The sequence below is a fragment of the Strix aluco genome, chromosome 11 (genome assembly GCF_031877795.1).
Source record: "Strix aluco isolate bStrAlu1 chromosome 11, bStrAlu1.hap1, whole genome shotgun sequence".
Lineage (NCBI taxonomy): Eukaryota > Metazoa > Chordata > Aves > Strigiformes > Strigidae > Strix > Strix aluco.
In genome coordinates, this window is record NC_133941.1 from 22,501,476 (window position 1) to 22,508,243 (window position 6,768).

Genomic DNA, 6,768 nt, shown 5'->3' on the forward strand with positions numbered 1-6,768 from the left:
CGGCCGCACTAACGCCTCGCCCGGGATCCCTCCGCGGGGCAGGTCAGGGCTGCACACTCAGCCGCGGCCGCGCACAAACCCGCCTTGGCGTCGGGCGAGAAGTGCCGCGGAAAGGGGCCTGCTGAGGAGTAAAGGCACTCCCGCCTTTTTCCTTGCAGCTCCACGTCCCCAACAAGCCCTGACCCGGCCACGCGTCCCAGCCTGGCAGCGAGGGGCCCTTCTCCCTCCTCAGCAGCTTTGGGCCTGGCGATCACCCGACAGCAGCTACAGAAAAGGAGCTAGATAGCCTGACAAAAACCGCATTGTTCGGAGCATGCAGGATGGCTTTGAATTGTTTTGGTGCACCAAGTCAAAAGCATCAGGGCAGGCAGGAGGGGGAGCAGGACCCCCCGCCAGAGACGAGGGGGATTACTTCATCTCCGGTTTAGATCCGATCGGTGTGCTGAACTGTACACCAAGTTGAGCTGATGGTAATGACCACAAAATCTCCATCAAAACCTAGCTCCTCCTATTCTGTGTGTGTCTGGAATTAGGAGGAGGATTATGTCAGAAGCTGACAGCCCCCGCCTGAACGGCCCTTCCCTTGTGTAGCCATTTCTGGAGGTAACTAAGTGCCAAAGACAAAACACTGCTGTGACCTGAGGTAAATACTGCAGTGAGGACGTTCAGATTTATATTTCTCCTTTGCTTTCATCTGCCATCCCTCTGGCAGCAGCTTTTGTTTTATTACAAAAACGAGTGGTAAATCCAGGCCAGATTAGAGTTGGTTGCCTAAATCCTGAAATCTGGTTAGAAAATACACACTGCTCCATTTCTGTACAAGAGGTCACTAGTCAAGTTTGTTGCATCACCACCCAGTACCTGCTGTTCTCATCTGGTGGGTATGAGTGCTCACTGACACATAAGTACTTTATGAATACTAAAATTCATTTACACAAGAGTAGAATTAATTTGTTTGAAATACTTCTTTCAAGTCTATAAAGGCTGTCTTTACCCTCTCATTTTAAGGATCACCATGTTCTGCTGCCCTTCATTCTCCACCTGCCCTCATTTTGTTTTGGTCTGTGAATAGACTTTCAGAATGCTAGGGATTTAACAAAATGGCATTGAACAAATGCCAAAGAACAAATAATAAGGCTAAACAAAGGCCTAATGAACTGATTTACTTTGCTTACTTATTTTTTTACTTTACTTATGACTTGTAAAATGTAAATCCTTTAATCTTGTAGTCCAAGTAAATTGCCATTTTGATTGCCTCTCAGGCACTGTATTGTAATTTGGGAACAGGAAAGGACTCTGAGGGTGAGGGGAAGGGAAGGGTAAGACAATGTATCTGATCTCCAGCTCAAGCCGCTTTGCTCACCTTTTTTTTTTTTTTTTTTTTTTTTTTGGTCTGTGTGCACCTGTATATGTATTCACATTGTGGGAATCTTCAAATCCTAAGCATTCGCAAGCAGACAGGTATCTGTCAGAGCCCTGTGCACACTGACCAGGCTGACTGAAGCCCAAGATTACACAAGTACGTAACGCTGTACATCTGGGAGGAGGTGAGAAAGATTTCATTCATTTGGTTGGTGATTCAGCCAGATAGTGTTGAGTCCAAACATGTGTGGAACTCTGAGGAAACAAACCCATCTTGAGCAGAAAGGTTTTCCTTTTCATGGACTCCTTGATCCCGTGAATTATAACTATTAACTGGGGATAAAGTGAAACTGCTGAGTGCTCATTTTGTGACAGGTTCTTGAAGGGTGAATTTCTGATGATCTGTATGAACTACTTGTCTTTGTATGAAACATGGAAACCTTATTTATGAGAGGAAAGCCAGCCCCCTTTGCTAGAGGCAATAGATAGGACAGGCTACCTGCAGGACCCTGCTTCCCTGTAAGATGACAATACTTTCACAGTTTTGTGGTTACAGGAATACAGGAGTACCAACTACTGAAATTGATCCTCAGCTTCTGATCTCCACATGTTCAGTTCTGGCTAAGAAAAGTTGTCCAACTTTTTAGTTTTGAAAGGTGGAAAAACAAGAGATGATGTCTAGTCCTTTCAGGAAAAAGAAAAAAAAAATGTGGAGAACACTAAGATGCCTCCAGCACTTTGCAATCTTTGGGGTGGAGTGATAACATGTTACTGCTCTATAGGGTGCCTATATCTATGGCTGATTGATGGTATGGGTAGTAAGAGTCAAAAGCCTGCTGTGTTGCTCAGCCCCGTGCCACGTGGGGTTAACTGAGCAGGCCTTCCCACATGACCTCACTGAGAGGGAACCTGTCTGGCACTGAGGTGAAATGGTGGAGTCTGGAGAGAGGGTGAGGCCACAGCAGTGCCACATCCCAGTTCGGGATAGAGGTGGTGGTAGCAAAGATCCTCCAGCGGGTCAGGAGAAGGGGTGTGGGTGCAGTGACATCCTCCCTAGAGTACATAGCTAAGGACACAAGGGCTAAAGCTGAGGCCACCCTCTACTGAGACAAGTCAGACTGGTTCTGGCCAGTACAAAGCGGGGTGATCTGGCAACTTTAAACAAAGAGCACAGCAAAAGACTGCTTGAAGAAAATGATCCAAACAGCAAAAACAAGGCCAGGCAGTTGGGAAACAGCAGGAAAAAGATGCCTCATCAGGAAGTTCAAAGGAACTGAAACAGCAGCCAGCACACTCCACCCTGTGCATTCATTCACTAAGCATGAGAATGCGATTGTGAGCATATCCTAAAGAAATACCTGAATATTTTTCCGATTGCAGAACAGATCACAGTGGATGATAGCATATCCACAGCATGAAACTACAAGCAGACTATCACTTGCACATAGAGAATCCTCTTTGTTTCTCTGCTCATACAAATGGTATCACACCACTTTTGTCCCATACATGCAACCTTTCCTAAGGTTGTCTGTAACTCCACTTGAAAGCACACTCCTGGCAGCTGCAGTTCTCTGCAGCTCTCCAGAACAATTAATTCCACCATTCTGACCTACAAACGTCTCCAAACTGCATCGCATGATATGCTGCTAAAAAAGATATGTATTTTTTGTCTTCTGCTTCACCAAGATGCCCAACCTTTTTCTTTCCCCACTTTTATCTACAACTTATCTCTGCTGTCACTGCCACTCAGCTATTCATCCACACACTCGTATCATTTCAGCTTCCTCTGAAATTGTTAGACCACAGCTAATCCTTCAGCTGTTAGAGAGCTCTTCATAGCTCACATTTTGTGGTCAGCCATGACTGCCACAGTGATGTCCATTTCAGTCTATGCCACATGGAATTACTTTCTTGAGAAGGAATTAATGCAAAAGAGATACAGATCGGTAATGAGTATCATGAAATTACCCTTCAGTTTTCCCTTCCTTTTTACTCTATCATATTTTTCAGTAGCTGCTTAAAAACTGGTATTCAATAATATAAACATCAGATAACATTCAGCTCCTTGAGACATGGATATTTTACTTACTGAAAAAGTGCCACTGTAGGTCTAAATTACTTTATAAAAATATTCACCAGTCTTTGCAGCACTTCCAGGAAAATACATACAATTCCTTTAGTAGCCTCTCTTCCCTTTATGCAATTGTTGTTTTCTCCTTTTCAGTCAGACAGATGGTAGGAAAGTTTTGCACTTGACATTCATAATTGTCTTCCCCGTGGGCATGTGATGATGTGCTTGTTGCATCATCTCTCCTGTCTCTGAATATTTTAAAAAAAGTTGGCTTACAAATTAAATCTTGGGAAAGGTGAGAGCAGGAACTGGTATTTCCACTTTTGTTCCTGGTTGGTTACATGCTGTGGAAGTAATGCAATGTGATTGAAACACAGATGTTAACACGGTCACTGTACAAATACATTTGTCCAAGCTAGCGTGCATCCAGAATTACTGCACTGTGGCTATCGTAAGTACCACCTGAAAAAGAAACAGATACATATTGTTAGTGAAAGGCGTTCCTCACAACTTAAGGTGGCACTTACAGGCAAATTGTCAGTTAGCTCTGTCATGTTAGATTGAAAGGAGGCACTAAATTATCTTACGTTTTGAAGTATTTTATTTTCTTAAGTATTTTATTTCAAATTATACGTTTGAAATTGTAAATTTTTAAATTTTATAGATTTTTCTTTACAGCCAAATAAGCTTTAGTTTTTCAAGTGAGAGAAAATAGGCCAAACATTGTATTGAAATCAGGTATGGTTCTTGCTCTGTGAAGGAGATAGCCTGAACTCTCAGTGTAGGAAAAAAGCTGTTACTGTGCCATTGTGTGCGAGCACACTTGTGGATAAAGAGCAGCAAGCTAATCTGGATAGTATAGGTTTTATATCACACAAAAATGGCAGTGATAAGTGAGAGAACGAGGGTGGCTATAAAAAGACCTTGCAGTAACTGCATAACGCACATCCTGGCAGTATTAATGAATACAGAAGGGAGACGTGTCAAGAGCCTCTTTGCCAAAATAAATTCTATTATACCCTAATGTTGGAAAGCAAGGAAAGAGCTCCATGATCTCAGGAACATTTTATTAATATTTTTTTAGTCCAATAATTTGCTTCATCCCAGATGAGGCATCTGTTTCTCCCCTCTCATGTATGGAAAGAGGAACAGATGACCCAAAATGCGAGTGCTTTTTCACCAGCTTTTCCTTCAAGTGATTTCAAATCCACACAGTCAGAGTTCAGGCTGCCTCCCCTGTGGTTCACTGCTAATATACAGGCACCTTTTTTGCATGAAGCTATGCTGGCAGTTTGCAAGTATGTTAGCAAGGTCATGAAATATTCTGATAGTCCAGAAATCTGAATGCTGCTGTAGCAGAAAACAATGAGAAAGGGTAGAAACAAAGTTTCCTCCACCTTTAGGTATAAAGTATACATGCAAACTATTTTGAAAATTTACAAATTGCTACAGCAGAAGAGTTAGCACATAATCAAAGACATTTTTTAAAATTGCTGAAATGTTGTGAAAATTCAGTGCTATAAACTCCTAGGATGCTTAAAATCCTACTTAGGATACTCACTACACATTTCCCATTGGGCTAGAAAATGTTACTTCTTGTCACTGCTCTTCAAAACTCAAGTTTTGAAGCACAGCAGAAGTATCTCAAACTATGGCCATTGTGTTTTGGTTGGTTGCTTTTTTAAATTTTATTTTGAATTACAGCAAAGGCATTTTTGGAGCCTGGGGTAAGGGCTGAGGCAGCAGCAGAGACATGGGATTACCAGAAAGATGGAAAAGACAATATATAGGATGAATCATTAAATAAAAGCGCTCTTCTCTGTTGTTGGAGATGGATCTAAAGGAATATTAGTCAGTAAAATGAAAATAATCATCAGTCAAGAGCATATGGTGAGCTTATGGAGGAGAAAAATGCTCATGGGGGTTGTACCCCACTGCACAAATGCAGTCCTGCCAAGATCACGCATTCAGCATGAGACACGCTCCTCTGCTTCCTTCCTCCCTCACCCCCAGTGCAGCTTTTGCTCTCCCACACTCACAAAAGGCACCGTGCCCTCTCTCCCACACCCTGGCCTGGCCCACGGCTGAGCCGGGCCTGGTGCGTGGGGGCCTCAGGAGGGAGAGAGCCCACTGGCTGGTACAGCTCCAGGAACGGAGCGTTCCTCTCCAAGGATCGTGCACAAAGGAAAGGCTGCACATAGTCCAGCTGGATCCAAAGATGAGGAAACTCCATGCCCGAAAGTCAGAGTGTTTCCTCATTAAAAAAAAAAAAAAAAATCATAATGGTAATAATTAACTAATTTCCAGCTTTGGTTTATTGTGATACCATTGCTGAATAACAGCCTCCTAACCCAGAACACCTGCATAGTCCTTGCTTTTTCCATTTCCTTCACAAAAAATAAAGCCCATTTCTTTGTCTAACAGCGTATTATTTTGTAGCAGAAATGAGAAGCTGTAGAGAGAAAGCAGTTTTCACTATGCATGCATAACATTTCATTTGTGTTAGAGTGAATTTACCCTATTCATCTTACTAAAGGCAGATTATTTTTTCTTTGCTCATTATATATACCTGTTTAAATCACTGTGTCTAAATATGAAGAAATAAATGAAAGCTGAAGTTGTGTATGTCATTTTACAACAGAGCTGATAAATTGTATGCTTCTGTGATTTGAGATGGCTGTGTCTTGTGAACCGTGATACTAATTTCACATCTCAGTTATTGCAAGAAAGCTAAATAAAGGGGATTTTTTCCATAACATTTTATCCCTAAAAGTATGCATATGGTAAAAATAATAAATCTAACCAGTTAAAAAAAGAGATGGTTTCAAGTCAGCATCACCCACTCAACTTTCATTTAAGTCTTGTTTAGCTTAGGAAGTACTTTAAGCAGAGATCTTATTTTAAGCGTTTCTTAACGTTCATGATCAGCCTCATCCTGCAGTTGATTTAGTTTTGCCAAGTAATACAGGATTTGGCTTTAATTCTTGAAATCATAGGAAACAGGGTCTACTAAAAATACACCTAAAATGAAGCATTTTCCGATCATTTGTATATTTTAGCTTTTTCTATCAAGATAGCTGTGCTATGTTCTCCTCTAGGAATTTTATATCAGTAAAATACAGCAGCAAAATCACTAAGAGGCTAGTAAGTAGGCTAAAAATCCAGTATGTTTCCTTTTGAAAAAGGTGTATATAATGCGGCTATAATACCAGTAAAGACTTATTATGGCGTGTTACTGTAAGCACACTGTTCATCTTCTGCGAAGACGTTTGTCAGTACATATGCATGCTGAAATATGATTTATCACACGATCCTAACAGCATCATAATTCTGAT